Here is a 20,670-nt window from a genome sequence, read left to right on the forward strand (position 1 = left end):
AAGTTGGGTAGGGAACAAGGGGGTGGAAGGACGGGAGAAGGGGCGACAAGGGGACAGGGGGATGGGGGACGGGGAATGGGAGGAGATGGGGTGGGACAAGGGGAGCAGGGGTCAGGGGGATGGGGCTCAAGGAGGATGGGAGGGGGGACAAGGGGAACAGGGGACAGAGGGATGGGAGGGGATGGGGTGGGACAAGGGGACAGGAGGTGTGGACAAGGGGGACTGGAGGGGACTGGGGGACAAGGGGAGCAGGGGACAGGAGGTGGGGGTATGGGAGAACAGTAGGATGGAGGTGGGGGAACAAGTTGGGTAAGGGAACAAGGGGATGGGGGACGGGAGAACAGGGGGGACAAGGGGGGTAGGGGGCAGGAGGATGGGGGAGGGGAGGACAAGGGGGATGGTGGGTATGGGGAGTTGGGGGTATGGAGACAAGGAGGATGGAAGGGGATGGGGGTGGACAAGGGTATGAGGGGGCAGGGGGACAAAGGGGAGGAGAGGGCAGAGAGGGCGGGACAGACAAGACAGACACTGGATGAGGGTGGGGAGCCCAGGAGTTGGGGGAGAAGAGGGGTGATGAGAGCAGAAAGCCCTTGTGGGAGAGGAGGCCCAGCACCCCGCAGCGCCCCACGCCGCCTCCCCACTTCTCCCTGGGGTCCCTGGAGCAGCAGGCCCAAGTGGTGCAGCCCAGCACCCCATCCCACTCGCCCAGGGAAGTCACCCTGACCCCCAACCCCCGACGTGGGTCTCGTCAAGAACAACTTTGAGAGTGCAGCTGGGCCAGGCCCGGGTGGACAACGGAGCCATCTCCCCATCCCCGCAGGCAGGCAGCCAAGTCACCACCCCTGACGGTGACTGATGAAGGAGGCCAGGCTGCCGCGCAGGGCCCTGCCGCATCCCACCACTCCCGGGCCTCTCTGGGAGGGGAGGCTGTGCTGGGCACACTGCCTGTCCTGTTCCAGGCTCACACACCTGTGGCCCGCCTGGCCTCGGTTTTCCCTCTTGCCACCACCGTGGCCCTGAGAAGAGCATAAGCACCTGCAGAGAGGGACAGGGTTGAGACCGGCGGTGGCCGAGGTCTGGTCCCCTGCAGCACCCGGCACAGGTGGGCTGCCGTCCAGACAACTAACTCTGGTGGCTGGAGTGGGGAGGGACGGGGGGGGGGGCAGGCAGCAGCCCTCCCACCGGCAAGTGGCATCTGGAGAGAAAGAAAGGGCCATCTGGCGCCTCCCCATTCACACACCGTGGGCTCAGCTTCCGAGAGCAGATAAAACACTGCGGAAGGAACGGGGCAGGAAGAAATCCAGGTGTAGGGAAGCACCCAGCGGACAGCGGGCAGGGGCTCCTCCTGGACAGCCGGCAGGGGCTCCTCCAGGGGCGGCTCTGTGCCTCCTGCAGGGCACTGAGGACTACCTGGGGGAGGGGGACAAGCACTGTGGTTGCAGCATTGACAGTAATGGTCCCTGCTCGCTGCTCTGAGGATGCAGGGGCCGGCCGGGAGGCATGGGGGCCTGGCCCTCAGCCCCCCAGGGATGGAGCGAGTCCAAACCTCAGCCGTCCCTCACCTCTACCTGGACGAAGCAAGGCCAGCAGGCAGGCAGGATTCAGGCCCCTCACCACCTGGTCCCCACTGTCCTTAGGAAGATCCCGGGGCCACAGCCAGCCTCTGCCTGGGGGACGGCCACTCGGCTGCCCTGGGCAGCAGCATCTCTGAGTGGGCATCCACGTGGGTGCCCATGTCTGCACAACCCCGGGGAGGGGGTGGTGTGGAGAGTGGTCTTGCCAGCTCGCCTTTATCCAGACCCAGAAGGACCAACCCAGGGAAGTCCCCACCAGAAGCCCGGTCAGGCCCCCAGACTAGGGATGGTCTCCTTTTCTTGGGGCCCAGGAAAAGCCCAATGGCCCCAAGAGGAGGGGGCTGAAGCCTTGGGGTGGGGGTTGGGGACACAGCCCCCACATGCCACCCAGCCACAAAAGGAGGCAGACTAGGCCACAGGCAGAGCCGACATGGGGACACAGAGGAACACCCAGAGGCCAAAGGCTGGTAGAAACCGTGCTGGGGAGGGAAGGGGAGGGCAGGGCCAACCTTGGCCTAGGGACAGGCCTGGGGCCCCACGGCCCCAGGACACACAGCCCGCACTCCCTGGGACAGACCTGCCAGCTTCAGGACTCTGCCTCATTGTCACCTCCTCAGAGAGGCCTGCCAGGTGCCACTCTTGAGCAGAACAAGGGCAGGGTGGGTCTGCCCAATGCCTGGCGGACACTTAGCCAAATGCTGGGCATGCCAGGGAAGGCCGCAAGAGTGGGGCTGTGCTGGCCAGTGACACAGTGCACTGGAGAGGGGCCCCCCACAGACCCACAGCACCTGCTGCCAGGAGTCTCCCAGAAAGCCAGGTAGCCCCTGGGCCAGACGAGGGCTCTGGTGTTGAGAAGGGGTGACCCAGCCTGGTGGGAGTGGGCAGAGGCCAGCAAAGGTACACCAGGTACCAGTTCCTGGAGGGTCCCAACTGCCTGGGGCTGGGCAAGACAGTGGCCAGGTCCCGAACTGAGAGCAGGGGACAGCGTGAGGCTCTCGGGCCTGTCCCTTCACACAGCAGGTCCTGTCTGGTCGGCAGGGCTGGAATCCTGGTCCCACCAGGACAACATCCCCCGTGCCAGCCCCTCCCCGACTACTTTGTTTCCATGTCCTGTGGCCTTAAGCAAAAGGCACCACATCTGGGATGCTCATCTGTCAGGGGGTCAAGTTCACCCCGGGACGGTCACCACAGGGTCGAGGGCGACGGCTCGAGCCTGGCACGCTCGATGCCTTGGTGCACAGCACCGCCGTGACTCCTACCTGCCGTGACCTGGATGGGAGGCGGTGGTGCAGGTGGGCGTCTCCCTACGCGCCCCCACCCCCACGGTCTCGGCCACCCCGGTGCCCCAGCGCTGCGGGCGCACACAGAGAGGGACCATTATTCCCCTGGAAGGGGATGAAACCGCCTGGTCCCCGGGGAGAGAGGACAGCTGTGCTGTCGCTGCTGTGTCCTCGAGCCACCTGCATGGGCGAGGCCACTGCCCCACAGCCCAGCCCGAGAGCCCCAGGGAGGGGGGGGGCGAGGCGGTTTTAGATTGCTTTCTTAGAAGCCTGGGCCGGGAGGCGAACAAAGCTGAACTTTAGGAGAAAAGAAAAAAATAAAGGCTTGGTTTACGTGCCCAGAGCCGTGAAAGCAGGACAGGCCACGGGCCGACCCTCGTGCGGTGGCCAGAGAGGAGGGCCCCGGGGCCTGAGTGGGCTGAGGGCAGAGGGGACATCCCCTCCCCCTTCCCTGTGCACCAGGGCCCAGCCCCACCAAGAACACCTTTCCCCTTCTCTGCCTCAGTTTCCCCATCTCCCTGCTTCCCAAGCAACACCCATTCGGTTTCCCCCCTACAGCAAGAGTCACCACGCCCACTGTCATCCGGAAGGTCCTGAAGAGCCAGGAGGAACATCGGAGACCTCTTCCTTCATTCTGGCCATCCTCAAAGCCACGGCACTACGGAACCCTCCCCCCTCATAACGCCCTTCAGAATGGAACCCACTTTGGGAAATCCCAAAGCCAGAGTCTAGCCCCTGTAGCTGTGGCAGCCTCGGGGAGCCCCCACCCCACAGACACTCCAAGACTGCCCCCAGAATGAGAACACATGGGTAGCGTGCAGGGGGGGAGGGAGGGCTATCTCTTCTCTGCAGACCCCTCCCTCAGGGGGAGCCAGGATCTAGGACCTGCCCTTAAGGGTTGTCAACCAAAGCACCTCTCAGCCCCCAGGGGCAGTGCTGCCTCCATCAGGAAGGAGCCCGATGAGAAAGGGGTGGGGTGCTGGCCCATCAGCCGCAGACATGCACCCACATGGGCCCGAGGGCCTAGGCAGGATGCACGTGGGGCACGGATTCTCGGGGTGCGGCCAGGCCAAGGCCGGCCACACTGGGCTCCAACACGGACCAGGAGCATGCCAAGAACTTCCCTTTGGGGCCCAGAGCACCCGAGAAGGATGGGCGGTCCAAGAGGAGGGGACCCCAGCCAGACCCAGCTCCAAGGTCTGCAGGTCCTGGCCAGACTTCCCCAGAAGCCCTGCCAGGACGCCAGCCCCACCACTGCTCACCCTCCCATCCCTACCAGATCCCAAGGAGCCTCCTGGGGCTGCGGAACGTGCTGCAGGGTCACCACCAGCACGAGAGGCGAGGTAACTGAAATTAAAGACAATTACTGTGCAGGACTTAATTCCCTCCAATCTAATAAGAGGCCTGGCCTGAGCAGACGCACAGCTAGCAGCCGCGGCAGGCAGGGAGGCCGGGGCACCAGGAAAAGGAGCCCTTTCTGCCTCCCTGCCTCCCCTGCCCGGAGGCCGGAGCCCATCCCTGGGGCTGCCCCCGACATCCTGGGAGGAGCCAGCCCCGCCACAAGGACACCTCCTCAATGTCGAGGTGCTCCGGGATTTGGGGCCCGGCCCCACCCCCAGGACAGCACCTGCAGGACGGAGGCGAGTGACCCTGTGAGTCAGCAGCCCGGAGTCAGGGTGCAGGGCTGCTGAGAGAGGGTGAGGAGGGGTCGGCGGGGAGGGAGGCTCGCTTTGCACAGAGGCCAGCAGAGCACTAGCCTAGGCTTTCCAACGACAGCACAGGCTCCGCTTACGGGCCTGCGGGAGCAGAAGCTCACTTCCACCCGCAACCCCAGTTCACGCTTTGGCTCTGCTCGTCCCAAGGAGCGAGGGAGGCAGGGAGGCCCTGCAAGGGCCGGGTCCCCTGGGGGCTGGGCGAGGCACGAACCAGCTTGGGCCTCAGGTTCGCATTAAACTTTTAATACATCATAAAACAAGGCTGAGCAGCACACATCGCTGCTAATGGAAGGGCCAGTCACCCCTCCAGGACCGGGGCGAGCAGAAGCAGGGCTCCAGGGTGGTGGGGTCTCCGCTGCCAGGAGCCCCTCCCCGCACAGTCCCCACCATGCAGCCCCCGCACCGACTGTGTGCCTGTATCTGGCCCCTTCTCTCCAGGGGGATGCAGACCAGGAGACCAAGGCACCCAGAGTGTGACCCTGTGGAGGCCTGGGGGCCGGGACCTGCCCCTCCCCAGCACCCGTGTCAGCGCCCAGCCAGGGCAGCTTCCGTTGTCAGGAGAGGGAGGGCTAGCTCTGCCACAGAGGGGCCACTCAGGCCCAGATGTGCCGCGGATCCCAGGGCTCGGTGGCAGGGGAGACTCCCAGGGGAAGGGGCACACAGGCCCCCGGAAACTTCCGCCGGGTCTCTGCGCTACAGGCACCTGGCCGCCTCCGCCCCAGACCACAGCCCGGGCTGGCACGAAGTCGGTTTTAACTCCACTAACACACGTTTGCCTGGAACCTTTTTTTTTTTTTTTTCTCAAACAGAAAAGGGCAGCAAGCCAGAATCCGCACATTCAAGCTTGTGCTTATCAGTCCTTCCCCCTTGCCGCCCCGAGGACAGCCACAGACACAGGGCCGGTCCTCAGGGAGGCAAGACGTGCCCAGTGACCCAGGGCACCAGGCAGACCACCGACACCCACCAGAGCCACGCTGCAGGGCCAGAGGGCTGGGCTCAGGCTGGGAGACACCCGTCGGACGGGGCAGGCGTCCCGCGGTGCAGGCTCTGACGAGGGTCTGGTCCAGCAGCCTGTGGGCCCAGCCGAGCCCACGTCTGCGGGGCTCCTTCTGACACACCACCGCCCACCAGGCATCACCCACACGCCAGCCTCCGACCCTTCCCTCTCAAATATTTGACTTGAGCATGGGTGTGCGGTCGGGGGCCAGACAAAGCCAGCGAGAAGGGTCACTGAGAGGAGGAGCAGAGGCTGGCCTGCCGCCCTGCCGGGAGCCCTATGGACCCAGCAAGTCCGCACACACGAGGCACAGCACAGTTCCAGAAGGCTTCCGAAGAATGAAGCAGTGTTTTGAACAGAGCCGACAATCTCCCTCACCCGTATTTGTAATTTAAATAACGTAAGCTTGAAGAGTGTCTCCCTCGGGCATAGTTTAATAACTTAAAAAGCCAGCTCCACGCACACACAGACGGGCCTCTTCCGCTCTTATCACCTGACATGAGGTCCCCCCCTTGCACCCGTGGCTCCGGGGCGCTCAGGGGCACTTGGGGGCTGCCCAGACTGAGCTGGCCGGGCCTCACGGAGCTGGACCCCCTCCTCAGCCCTCACGGCACTCTCCCCTGCCCATGGCCCGTGGCGGGGGTGGGGGTGGGGTCCTGGAGCACCTTGGGGGGCTGGGTGGGGGTCCCCGGCAGCGGGGTGAGGCGGGCAGGGGTGAGGCGGGCGCTGCCCTGTGCCGGTCACCAACTCCTCACCCACAGCGACTCCGCCACACACCCCCCGCCCGTTAATATTCATAGCCCTTCCTCATCTGCATATCGTGCCATAAATAGTCGAGGTAAGACACAAAGCTCCCCTGCATTTCTAATTATGCTTAAAAACCTAATGTAAATCAGACCGACACAGAAATACTAAATCAGCCGCTGGAGGGGGGGCCAGTTACGCAGAGACGGGGGCCACGACGCAGCAGCCCCCACCTCGGAGCTCCAGGCAAGGTGGCTGCTGGTGATGGTGGCCCACCTGGCCTGGGCTGGGCAGCAGGGTCCCCAGCCACTTCCAGGCCAACCTCAGCCTTCTTGGCCCTAAGTCAGAGACCACTGTGGGGTGGGGGAGATGCCCGCAGAATCCCAGGGACCCCCCCAGTGCCCCAGGGCCAATCAGCCTGTCTCACCTTCTCCCTAAGGGGTTCCCGGCACCGTGCCTCCCTCCCTGTCCGAGCAGCCACCCGGCTCAGAGGCCCCCAGGTGAGGGTCTACCCCAAGGGTGGGGGCTGTCTCCACCGCCCTGTCCGCACGTGTAACCCTCTGGACACTCTGGCCCTCCTGCCCGCTCAGCTCACAGGTAGTGCAGAACCAGATGTCCCCCACCCCCTGGGGCAACGCCCCACTCTGAGGAATGGAATCCTGGACAGGGTGCCAAGCCACTGAAGGGCCACGAAGAGGGGACAGAGGGTCTTCTCAGTCCCGAGGGGGCTCCAGCCCTGTGTGGGCGGAAGAGATCTGGGTGGGCTCCAGCTCTTACCATCTGGGGCCGCTCCTCCTGTCCACAGGGAGACACAGCACAGGGGCCTACAGAACAGGAGGGTCTGGGCCAGGGAGAGGGGGACAGGCCATGCCAGCTATTTAGGGCCCAATAGGGTGCCAGCCCTCACAGGTGGCACTCATATACAGATGTCAGGGCTCCCGTGGGCCGGGTTGTAGCTGGTACACCAGGGGTCCCCGGGGGCAAAGCCGCCAGCCAGTGAGCACGGAGGGGCACAAGCCTCCACCTGGCCCGACCCGCACCGCCCCTCACCCAGACCCCGAATTTTCCGGCCCTGCCGTTCTGGGCAGCCCCAAGCACCAGGGCTCGGCACACACCCCGGCCTAGCCCTGGTCCTGGCTCCTGGCCAGCTACAGCCAAGACCCAGCCCTGCTTCCTGTCCAGGAGGCAGGGCACCGGGGCCGGCACGGCCCCGCTCCTCCTGGGTGCGGTGGCGGGACTACCTCAAGGGACCCACAGGAGGCACAGGCCCAAGTGACACAGGGGTTGCCCCACTCTGCCTTTAGAGGAGACACAGAGATGCCTGCTGCCCGCATCTGCCTGGCATCATGCCCAGACCTATTTTTAAGCCCATTTACTAGAAATCCCACAAATTAAAGGAAATACGGATAATGCAGTAAGAATCCTGGGGGCCGAATAAAAGCTACACATAATTGTTCTCGTGCTCCAATGTGAGAATCCTAACCACAAACCCCGATCTCCCCAAGCCCTTGCGCGAGGCGGACGCATCTTGCTGTGTGTGCAGGAGGAGCAGACGGGATGGGGGGTGCAGGCTCTGTGCTCCGCCCTCGATCAGAGGCACGGGCCGGGGCTTACAGCCGGGGCCATAAAAGGTAATTACTGATATGAAAAATAAAGACCATAAATACCCTCGTTTACAGCCCGGGGAAGGCCGCTTACCACCAGGGCAGCGGGCCGGACTCCGCTCCCTCCCATCAGGGCTTACGTCAGCCCCCACCCCGTGACCCTCGTGGCTCCCACGGAGGCGGGGGCTGCAAACACCCAGACCTCACAGCACAGGGCCCGGACTAGTTGGCCGGGGCGCAGGGGACGGAGGGCTCAGTGCTCCCACCAGGAAGGGCAGGATCCCTGGGACGGGCTGGACGGGCTGGCCAGCGGACACAGGGGGTGAAAGGCCTTCCGTGCAGTCTCCGAAGATCAGCCAGGCCTGCTGGCCCCCCAGGCTGAGGGCCCGCCCCCCCCTTCTTGCAGGCCCATCACACCTCAAGGGTGGAAGTCGATACAGAGGACGAAACAGCAACAGAACACGCTTAGGTGACCATCAAAGACGCAGCTGGGTGGGCACGGCCTCACCACCCTCCAGACTCCAGGCCCCCAGCCCTCCCCCAATCACCCTCCCCCAATCACCCCACCCCCGCCAGGTAGCGGCTATCCAGGTATCCAGCTATGGGTAGCTGGCTATGGGCCGGCGCCTTGACCACGACCTGCCCCCTGCATACCGGAAGCCCTCCCAGAGCCAAATGCCACCTGAGGGCCTGTGGGTGGGGGCTCTGCACAGGCGAAGGGCAGCAGAGGAGGGGGAGACACACCCACACCTGCTGGCCTCAGATCCCACTATTCATCCTGGTTGTCACAGGGGAGGGACAAGGCCTACTGGTTTCACCACATTCTGGACTGATGGAGACCCTCCCCCGCTCAGGGGCTGGGGAGAGGGGACAGCGGCAGGTCCTTCCCAGGCCTGGTCCCTAATTGCCCTGGAGTCCCATGGAGGTCAGGGAGGCCGCAGCCACGAGCTCACCGCCTGACCGGGGTAGAGCGGGGTGAGGTCGGGGCTCCTGCTATTCCAGCGACGCTGGACTGGGTCACGCGCTGCCTCCAGCCACTTGGACCCACAGCGGGCACCTGCTCCACCAAGATGCTTCCCCGGCCCCGCAGAGAACGAGGCTTCCCAAGCCCGGCCCTTCTCCCTCGGGGGGCCCTGGCCACGGAGGGGTCAGCTGGGAATTCAGCCCCGCAGAAGCTGATGTCCAGGAAAGGCCGGTGCTCACTCAGAGAACAGAGAAAGGAGCCAAGAGAGGCAGGACAGGGAACGGTGGCGGTGGGGACATACTGCCCTCTCCCAGGAGAGGCTGGGGCACAAGGCCCATGTGGCACCTGGAGCCAGCAGGTCGCCCCCAGTGAGATACCCGAGGCCACCAGGTCAGAAAAGGGCCACGAGGCTCCTAAGAGGGAGGCAGGCTGGGGGGGAGGGCAAGCTCATGAGATAAACACCAATTCCAGATGGCTGGTACGCTGCTCGGAGAATCATCAAACACTTGGCAGTGACGTCTATGTCCCCTCACCATCACAGGGAAGCAGGGCCGCCCCCAAGATCGCTGCAAGACGACCACTGTCTGGGAGGACACCCTCCGACTCCCTGTCCACCACACTTTATCGAGTTACACACCAACATGTTCGTTTCTGTCCAGGAAAGACGCAAAGCTCTCTCCATAGGAAGAGACAGCCCCAAGGATGCGGGGTCTTGCTCTGCAGGACATTAGCCTGGCGGGGCCAGGAGACCACCTGCTCCCCCAGGGCCGGCCCCTTCCCCAGGAGTGCAGCAGACATCCGCAACCCTCTATACATTGTGTCCATACCTTATAAAACACAGCCCCCTGGTGGCCTGGCCCTCGGGGTAGCACCGAGCCCCCCCTCCGCTGTCTCCCGAGTAAGCCCAAGCTGACTGTCTTTTCCTGCTGTTATGGTTTCTCTCTTCCTCCAAGGCTATTTTGTCTCTGGTTGTTGGCCTCGTCTGTCTGCCCGTCTGAATCCCGTGTCACTGGTGGTTTGGGCCATGTCCCTTCTCCAGGGCAAGGACCAGGCAGGAGCAGTCACCAGGACCGAGGCTGGGCTGGGTCTTCCTGTCCAGAGCACCCCCAGAGCTGTGAGCCAGTGAGTGGGTGGGGGCGGTGATGTCTGAGGTCTGGCTTCCCAGTGTGACCACGAGCAGACTCTGAGGGGCCGATGAGGGGTCTCATCCATGCTGTCTGTCGTGTCTGTTCATCAGTCAAGGACACAGCTCATGTCCACGGCAGAGAGAAACCTCTCTCTCTCGTCAGACAAGGAAGGGTGAGCTGCTCTCCGTGTCTACTTCTGACCCGTGGTTAACACTGCAGGTTCCCTGTGTCTAGACCCGAGATGAGCCCTTTCTCACACGGGGTTGGAATTTTTCCTAACTCTGAAGGGTGTTCATGACTTACCGTCTCTTAGGAGCTGTGTCCTCACATGCTAAGAGATAGCAAATGATTTTATAAATCTAAACCCTTTAGAATTCCCAGAACATAAAGAAAGGGAACCTCTAATATTGTAAATGAGCTAGCATGTAAGGGGGAGGGGACCCTTTTCAGACCAACAGCCAGCTCAGAAAGTATTTCCATATAAAACTCCAGGGGCGCCTGGGCGGCTCAGTCGGTGAAGCATCTGCCTTCAGCTCAGGTCATGATCCCAGGGTCCTGGGATGGAGCCCCGTGTGTGGCTCCCTGCTCCGCTGGGAGCCTGCTTCTCCCTCTCCTTCAGCGTCCCCCCTGCTTGTGCTCTCTGTCTCTACTCTCTCAAATGAATAAGTAATATCAAAAAAAAAAAGAAAGAAAGAAAGAAAGAAAGAAAGAAAGAAAGAAAGAAAGAAAACTCCAAATTTCCACAATCCTGAACAAATTAGACTGCTCTGATAACTTGGCGGCAGGGTGGGGGGGGCGGGGGGAAGCCTGATGTCTTTTCTTTGACTTATAAACCTAGCGTGCATTTTATTATCAAGATCTGGATGTGTTTTCTCATGAGGAAAGCAGTTAATCTGAATTTCCCAAACTCCTTATACTGTTTGACCAACCAGAGAAGCTAGCCTTACTTTCACATTGCCCTCCAGACTACGAAGAAATATAAAACTGATCATCAACTCTACTAAATACTTCAAACTGGTATCGAAACTGGAATCAAAATTATGTCAGACTTCCACTTCCGGGAATATGGAACACTGGAATACCGGAGTGAGGCTTTAAACTCTGTCGGATAATTCGAACATCTGTCATGCAAAAACAGGGAACCCATAAACTACACATAAAAACACTCAGTGAACTAGGAACGGGGGACACTTCCTCAAGCCGAACAAGTGCGTATGTGAAAATCCACAGCCAACACCACACTCAACAGCAGAAGGCTGGTGCTTCTACCAGGGTGAGGAAGGAGGCAAGGAGGTCAACACTCCAGAGCTGGCCCTAGTAGAGGCCACTGGGCAGGAAAATTGAAAAAAGTAAAACTATATCTATTAGATGACATGATCTCGTAACACAGAAGATTCTAAGGAATCAACCAAAAAACTATTAGAGCTAATAAATGAACTCAGCAAGGTTACAAGATACGAGCTCAATATACAAAACTCAAACGTATTTCTATATGCTACGAACAATCTGAAAATGAAATTTAGTAAGTAATACCATTTATGACATCGAAAAGCATAAAATACTTGGAGGTAAATTTAACAACAGTAGTGTGTAAAAACTGACACTTGGAAAACTGCACAATTTTGTTGAAAGAAACTAGAGATCTAAAGAAATGGAGAGATACCCATGTTCACGGGTTGGAAGCTCTAACACTGGGAAGGTGGCAGTGCTCCCCAAAGTGACCCACAGACTCAGGGCGCTCCTAATCAAAATCCAGCTGACAGCATCACAGAAACTGACAGGCCCATCTTAAAATTCATATGGAAATCCAAGGAACCCAGAAGAGCCAAAACATGATGGAAAAAGAACAAAGCTGGAGCAGGCATGCCTCCCAATTTCGAGACGTACTGTGATGCTACGGTAATCGAACACGTGGTGTGGACATGAGGACACGGACGTAGGTCAGTGGGATGAAAGGGAGAGTCTAGGATCAAGCAATAAGGGGGCCAAGACCATTCAATAAGAAAAGAATAACCTTTTCAAAATAGGGTGCTGGGACAACTGGACATTCACATGTAAAAGAATGAAGTTGGACCCTCACCTCATGCCATATACAAGAATTAACTTAGAACAAATTAAAGATCTGAATGTAAGAGCTACAACTATATGACTCTTAAAAGAAAACACAGGGGTAAATCTTTGTAACCCTGGATGAGGCAACGGATTCTTAGATAGGACCCCAAAAGCACAAACAACCAGATAAATTTGACTTCATTAAGTTTAAAAACTTTTGTGCATCAGAGGACACCATCAAGAAAGTGAAAAGACAAAGAACGGGAGGGGATATATGGAAATCATATTTATAATAAGAAACGTGTAACCAGAATATATAAAGAACTCTTGACAACTCAACAATAAGAAGACAACCCAATTTAGAAATGGGCAAAGCACTGGTAGCATTTCTCCAAAGAAGATACACAAATGTCCAATGATACGCATATGAAAAGACGCTCAATATCGTGAGCCATTAGGGAAATGCAAATCAAAACCACAATGACATAGCACTTCACATTTGCTTGAAAGGCTATCATCAAAAAGACAGATTAACCGTGTTGGTGAAGATGTGACGGGAATGTAAATGGGTGCAGCCATTTTTGGAGAACAATCTGGAAGTTCCTCAAAAGGTTAAACATGGGAGTTACCATATGCCGTACACAACTCCACTCCTAGGTATAACCAACCGAAATTAAAACAAATGTCCACACAAAAACTGGTGTATGACTAGCAGCATTGTTCACGACAGCAAAAAAGTGGAAACAACCCAAATGTCCATCAACGGATGAATGGATAAACGAGGTGTGGCACAGCCATACAATGGAATATTAATCATCCATACAGAGGAATGAAGTACTGATACATGCTACACCACAGATGAACCCTGAAAACATCGTGCTAAGTAAAAAAAAAAAAAAAAAAAAGCCAGCCACAAGAGACTACACGTTATATGATTCCATTTATATGTCGTATCTAGAACAGGCAATTTACAAACACAAAACAGACCAGTGGTTTCCCAGAGCCAGAAGTGGTGGAGGATCAGAGAGGAAAAGAGGAAACACGAGTGACAGCTAAGGGTGTAGGGTTTCTTTCTGGGTTGATGAAAATGTTCTAAAATTGATTATGATGATGGTTACACAACTCAGTAAAGACCACCGGATTATGTACCTTATGGGTAACTGCATGGTATGTGCATTTTATCTTACTAAAGCTTTCTTTCAGACATAAAAAAATTACAGATACATCAAAATGAAATTTTAATGTCAAGGGAAGGGGGAAGCACAGAGAAACAAACAAAAAGACAAAACAAACAGGATCAAACCATAAAATGGCAGACTTAAGTCCTGGTATATCAATAATTCTATCAAATGTAAAAGGTCTAAATATACCAATTAAAAGACAGAGATTGGCAGAACAGATGAAAAAACAGATCCAATTATATGCCGTCTACAAGAAACTCACTTTCAAATATAATGATACAGGTAATCTGAAAAGAAAAAGACAGGAAAAGATAAATCATGCAAACATCATCAAAAGAAAACAGGGGTTGCTATATCCAATAAACTAGATTTCAGACCAAAGAAAATTATCAGAGACAAAGAAGGACACTTCACAAGGATCAAAGGATTAATCCACCCAGAAGGCACAACAATCCTCAAAGTGTACATACCAGACAACAGGACAGCTAAATATATGAAGGACAAACGGATAGGACTAAAGAAAACAAAGACAAATACATGATTCTATCCGGGGACTTCAACAATGCTCTCTCCACAACTGACAGAACTAGACAGCAGAACAGCAAAGACAGAACCAAAGTCAACTGACAGGAGCAGCACTTAACAGAGCCGTCCACCCAACAACAGTACAACACACATTCTTTCCAAGCGTCCATGAAACCTACACCAAGACAAGCAATATCCTGGGCCAAGAAACAAATCTCAAGAAATCATACAGAGGGTGTTCTTCCACAATAAAATCAAACTAGGAATCAGTAACAGAAACATTAACAAGGAAATCTCCAAACATCTGGAAATAAGCAACATGCCTCCAAATCACCCACATGTCAGAGGAAGTCTCGAGGAGGTCAAGTGGAGGAAAAGGGAAATACAACTAACGAAATTGGTGGGACAGCACTTCAGAGCTGAAAGGAAAATGTATAGCACTAAGTGCTTCTAGTAGAAAAAAGGGAAAATTTCAAATCAATAATCTAAGCTCTCATCTCAAGAACCTAGAAAAATAGGCAAAATAAACTCAGAGGAAATAATGAGGAGAGCAGAAATCAATGAAATTGAAAATAGAAAAAAATAGAGAAAAAAATCAATGAAACGGAGTTGGTTCTTTTAAAAGATCAATGAAATTGACAAACCTCTAACATGACTGACAAAGAAAAAGAGGGAGAAAAGACAGATTAATTACCAGGATCAGGAATGAAACAGGGGTATCACTACAGACCCCACAGATGTAAAAAGAATAATACTGACAACTTCACACGCATAAACCAGACAACATAAATTAGATAACCAGTTCCTAAGGGAATAAAAACCTACCACAATTCACCTAATGTGGAATATAACATTTGAATAGCCTTCTAACTACTAAGGAAACTGAATTTGTAATTTTAAAAAATTCTCAAAAAAGAAACCTCTAAGCCCAGATGGTTTCCCTGGGGAATTCTACCAAACGTCGAAAGACGAATTAACACCACTTGTACACAATCTTTTCCAGAAAACAGAAAAGGAAGGAACACTTCCCAATTCATTTTTGAAACTACTATTACCCTGATACCAACACCAGACAAAGATGGCACAAAAATAGAAAACTGCAAACCAATGTTCCTCGTGACACAGATGCAAAATCCTTAACAAAATATGAACAAACAGAATTCAGCAATATATATTAAAAAATCATATACCATGACCAAACAGGATTTATTCCAGGGATGCAAGGCTGATTCAATATTTTAAAATCAATCAATGTAATCCACTATCATCAGACAAATAAAGAAACATCACATGAACATACCATTCAATGCAGAATTAGTATTTGACAATATTCAACATCCACCCATGATAAGAACTCTGAGAACTTCCTCAACTTGATAAAAGAGCATCTACAAAAATCCTACGGCGGATGCTTTCTCCCTAAGATGGGGAACAGGGCAAGGACATCTGTCCTCGCTAGTCTTACTCAACACAGTGTAAGACGGAAAGAAAATGCACAGATTGGAGAGGAAGAAATAAAGCTGTCCCTATTTGCTGACGGCAGGACTGTCTACATACAATCCCAGCAGAATCCACCAAAAAAACTCCTAAAACTAGTAAGTGACTTTATCAAGGTTACAGGATACAAGATAAACAATTGTATTTCTATATACTATCAATTACCAAAATTAAAAATACAATACTACCTATGCTCATTCAAAAAAATCTACATATAAGGGGCACCTGGCTGGCTCAGTTGGTAGAGGGTATGACACCTGATCTCAGGGTTGTAAGTTCCAGCCCCATGTTGGGGGTAGAGTTTAAAAAAAAACAAAAATTACATGTAAATAAAAACAAAAGATATACAGGACTTGGATGCTGAAAACCTCAAGATGCTGATGACAGAAATCCACATCTAAGTAAAGAGACAGACATACCATATTCATGGATGGAAAGATGTTCCCCAAAGAATTCTCCCTAAACTGATATACAAGTTTAATGCAGTCCTACCAAAGTTCCAACACAATTTTTTGTTGATGTAGACAAGATTAATCTAAAACGTATATGAAAAGGCAAAGGAACTAAAATTAGACAATTTTTGTAAAGAGCTTATTTATTTATATGGGAGACAGAGAGAGCACAAGCAAGAGGAGGTTTGGGGCAGAGGGAGAGGGAGAAGCAGACTCCCCGCTGAGCAGGGAGCCGACACGTGGTCCCAGGACCCCGAGATCATGACCTGAGCTGAAGTCACACACTTAACTGACTGAGCCCCCCAGGTGCCCCTAAAATAGCTAAGACCATTTTTAAGAAGAACTCAGTGGGAGGCAACAGCCTGCCTGATTTCAAGACTTACCGGACAGCTACAGTAACTCAGTGTAGGACTGACAGAGACAGAGACGGATCAACCAACAGAACAGAGAACCCTGAAGAAGACCCAAAAATAAGCCAAACTAACTCTTTACAATGATGCAAAAGCCATTCAGTGAAGGACAGCCAGGCTTTTCGGCGAGTGGTGCTGGGGTAGGTGCACATCCAGAGGCAAACCAAATGAACCCAACCTCACGCCGTGTGCAAAATTAATCCAGATTGGACTGAGATCTGCATGTGGCTGAAAACTAGAAAAAGGGACAGGTGAGTAACTTCAGAATCTAGGGTTAGACACAGCGTTCTCCCCTAAGCAAAAACTCGTAAACTTGAGTTTATCAAAATTCTAAACTTCTGCTCGGCCAAAGACCCTGTGAGGAAGATGAAAAGACACGGCACAGGCTCAGAGGTGACCGAGGGTTAGTATACAGGCTATATAAAGAAGTCCCACAACTCAACAGGAAAACACGATCCAATCAGAACATCGGCCAAAGACACAGAGACATTTCCGAGAAGAGGACCTACAGACGGCACACAGGGGCGTGCAAGTTTCACCACCAGGAGCCATCAGGAAATGCAAATGACCCACAACGAGACACACTACATACTTACCAGAATGGAACCAAACTAGCCATGCCACCAAACACTGGAGAGGGTGGGGGAAGACGGATGGCTGGCGGGAGAGACCAGGCGGTGGCTGCGAGGCTCACGGGACTGGGGAGGGAGGGGCCCGGGGCGCCCTCTGGAGACGGTGCACTGGTCTCCCCGTGCTCCCTCTCCCAGTAACAGCTGTACTGAGATCCGATCCATACACCATAAAATTCACCCATTCCATTTTATGATCAAATAACATTCCAATATAGGGATATGCAACTTTTTTTGTGTTTCCACTCATTCTGTACTATTCACGACTGCATGTGAATCTAGGAGTATCTCAAAATACGAAGTTAAAAAAAAAAAAGCAACTATGTTGGTCTTCAGCGTGTCAACATAAAGTAAGATTCCCAAATCCTTGCTCCCTTTAACATCCTACACTAATATTAAATTAATTAATAATGTTCAGCTAGCTGCATAACTCCTAAGTCTAGGATCGAAACCACGATCAGGAAGCAGACAGTTCAGCCCACCCGTGCTCACGCGGGTCAGACGGACACGTTTGCTGGCCACTCTGACAAGGTGTGAGAGGCACAGGGGTGTGTGTCTGCGTGCACACGCACACTCGCACGTGGGAATGGCTCCCGGAGGGCCCCCTGTGCCGGGACGCGGGGCACGAAAGGCAGGTCCACTGGTCCCTTTGTCAGAGAGAGTCAATCACCGAGTTTAAAAGCCGTAAGCACACGGGACACGATCAGGTGCCACGGTGACCAAGAAGTGTGTCTACAGATGCAAGGACATACCGAAGGGGCTGCTTCTGTTCTCGAGGGGGAAAGAGGCGCTGTCTTACGGTCAAACGTCCGGCTGTTCCAGAATGTGAAGGGGACGGAGGACAACACATGTCAAACGGATAAATGGGAAACTGTAGATCTGCAGAAAGTGATCTTTATTTCCCTTGCTTTATAATACCTGTAAATAACAACTCTGAAAAGAGGGCACAAAACATTAGAATTTTGGCAAAGTTTGCTCTGTTTTGGCGGGTTATTACAGAAGAGAGTATTTTCAAAGGTCCTGGGAGCCCTTTACTGCCTGTGAGCCTGAACTCGGGGCCGTGCGGACAAGGGCGCCCCTCGGCCAGCCAGATGCAGCGTCTCACCCGCGGCCCCGACGGCTGTGCCCCGATCTCCCGAGAAACTCCGGGTGCTCTGTACCACTGTGTCCAGATCTCGGCTACTTTTTAAATTTCAAGTTCTTCTCTCCCAAAGCATTGGGGTTTTCTTACCAAGGGGCTACTGATTTCTGAGATCATTCATAATCATTCCACCCATGGGCACGCAGGCAAAACCAGGCGCTGTCCGGCTTTCAGAGTGTTGATCTCCTCTGACGACACGCTCGTCTTCTCCAAATCAGGCCCTGAAATGACCCAAGCTGGACCTTCCGTGTGACCCTCCGGACCCTCCTCTGTAGTTCCCGCGGTGTGTGGCTCGGGGCTCGCTGGCTCTCCTGCTGCGCCCAGGGTTCCTGACCGCCTTCCGAGCTGCCCCGGAGGAGACGGCAGCCGCGGAGCCCGCTCCCTCCCGGGTTAAGTAAGCTTGGACCGTCCAGCACCGTTCGCAGGAACGTAATCCTCCCGTGTTGCTCCCAGGAGCTCCAGACTGGTCTCTCCTCACTGTCCGTTTGCGGTCTCCCTCTGGGGAAGGAGCGATCACACCCTCACGCCATGGCCAGTTATGTGCAGGGGTTCAGGTCCGCCGGGCTGGCGTCGCAGGGTCCCCGGGAGGGGAACCGACCCTGCATGCTCATCAGCGGTGCCTCCGGCTCCCTGGAAGCCGCCAGCCAGGCATGGACGACTCGCGAGGAGGCGTGCCACACAGGCCACCCCCAGGAAGGGGACCCGGTGCCCAGCCACCTCTCAGTCCACAGGGACGTGGGCCGCAGACCAAGGCCCACACGGACCACAGGGAGGGGGACGCGGAACTGCTGAGTGTTGGTCCTGGAATTCTGGGCCGGAAAGCCCTCTCTCCCTGTGGAGACGAGCCCTTCTTCTGCTCGCGGTACGGGAATATTCCAAAGGGACACTGCACCCCGCGAGCGCCTTCTCCCCAGGCTGGCGATTCAGAAGCCAATACTTTCCCGGAGACTCGCTGCCTTTCCCAGAGCTGCGTGCTGTGCTCCCGCAGAGCCTGCCCCTCCGGCACCCGGACCCAGCTGGACTGGCTGACTGGGTGGCCCAGGTGCGTCTCCGGAACACAGACAGCCTCCTGGGCTCTGCAGGGAAGACTGAGGCAAGCACAAGTGTCCCCCGCCGTCACCGAGGCTGCTGGGGCTCCCCGGCTGCCCAGCGCCCAAGCCATGGGGCTGCTGGCCATACCCACAGGGCGCCTCTGCTGCCACGTAATCGATCAGACAGAATGCAGCAAACGCGCCTTTTCAAGGCGCTTGGGTGGCTCAGATGGTCGGGCGTCTGCCCTCAGCTCAGGTCACGATCCCAGAGGCCTGAGATGGAGCCCCACATCGGGCTCCCTGCTCAGTGGGGAGTCTGCAGCTCCCTCTGCCCCTCCCCCTGCTCTCTCGCTCTCTCGCTCTCTCAAATGAATAAATGAAATCTTTAGAAAAAATCAAAACTAGAACTGTATTTGGAGATCATTTACAAGCACAAAAAGAATTATCCAAAACTTGGAAAGACGGCAAAGGGTGACTGTGTGTCCTTCCTGTGTGACGGGAGGAAGGGTCCGGCAGCCCACCGAGGATTGTCTCATTAGGAGGATTAGTTCAGCTCCTTCTGCTTGATTTGCTGTTTGATACTCATTACGCCCCCGACCAGGTGGTGTCAGCCCTTACTTACATTTGTGCCCAAAAGGGACACAAACCATGATTTCTGTCCAGTAGCAAAGAGAACCCCGAAGGCTCTGGCTTTCTTGCCCTTGGGGACATTAAGCAATTTCGTAACTAACTGAACAACCGGACTCCAGCACTCTTTCTTCAGTGACTATAAATACTCAGTTCCTCAAATGCTCTTTGAACCAGCTTTCCCATCCACACCATGGAACATAATTCAGCCTTAAAACGGAAGGAAATCCCGACACCTGCTACAACTTGGATGAACACGGAGGACACGGTGCCGAGTGAGATCAGCCGGGCGCAGAGGGACCGGTCCTGAAAGATCCACTCCCCCGAGGCCCCAGGGGAGTCTGACCCACAGACACAGGGAGTGGGGGAGGGGAGGGTCCGTGTTCAGTGCGGACAGAGTCCAATGTGGGAAGACGACCACGTTTTAGAGACAAACGGAGGGGACAGCTGCCCAACAGTGTGAATGCGCTGGCGCCCGAGCGGTATACTTAAAAATACTTAAAATGATCCATTTTATGTCATGTCTGTTTTACCATTAAAATTTTTTAACTAATAACTTATCAAACCCCCATGTGAAAGGTGCAAGAGTCCAATGTCAGGAACAGAAGGGACACACGACCTTCGGTAAGAAGGTCCCAAGCAGGACACTAACAGCACCAGCTGTAAAGGAAATTGTTGGTAAACTGCATTTCACAGACATCGAGAATTCAAAAGATCAGCGCTCAGACAGGACAGATGAGGACGGGGAAGAGACCTTTGCAGTCCCTATACAGCCAAGGACCTGTGGCCCCAAGAACTCCACAAACCAATCAGCAGGGAGGGGGGAAGCCGAGACCAGACCCTGGGCGGGGGCATCCAGAGGCACCAAGCGAGGCAGGGAGAATTAGTCATCAGGGAGACTGAGCAGGGCCTCCGAGGCGGGGGCACCCACCTGCACCCTCCCCCAGGGCAGAGGCTGCCCACCAGCGCCCCCAAGCTGGACCGACCCCAGAGAGTGCAACAGATTAGATGCTGAAGATGTGGAGAGTCCCCAAGGGACCCCTGCCAGGCAAGCAGCCCCAGCACAACAGATGCCCACAGGGACGCGGTGACGAAGGGAGCCAAGCCCACTCCCTCACCT

General features: G+C 54.9%; 1 protein-coding gene across 3 annotated transcripts in view; it reads right to left on the reverse strand.

Moving 5' to 3' along the window:
* The window catches only part of NACC2 (NACC family member 2), an 85,233-nt gene that overhangs the window by 30,628 nt on the left and 33,935 nt on the right, over positions 1 to 20,670 (reverse strand). The gene's annotated exons all lie outside the window — the stretch shown is intronic.

The sequence above is a fragment of the Ursus arctos genome, unplaced genomic scaffold (assembly GCF_023065955.2).
Source record: "Ursus arctos isolate Adak ecotype North America unplaced genomic scaffold, UrsArc2.0 scaffold_18, whole genome shotgun sequence".
NCBI classification, from domain to species: Eukaryota; Metazoa; Chordata; class Mammalia; order Carnivora; family Ursidae; genus Ursus; species Ursus arctos.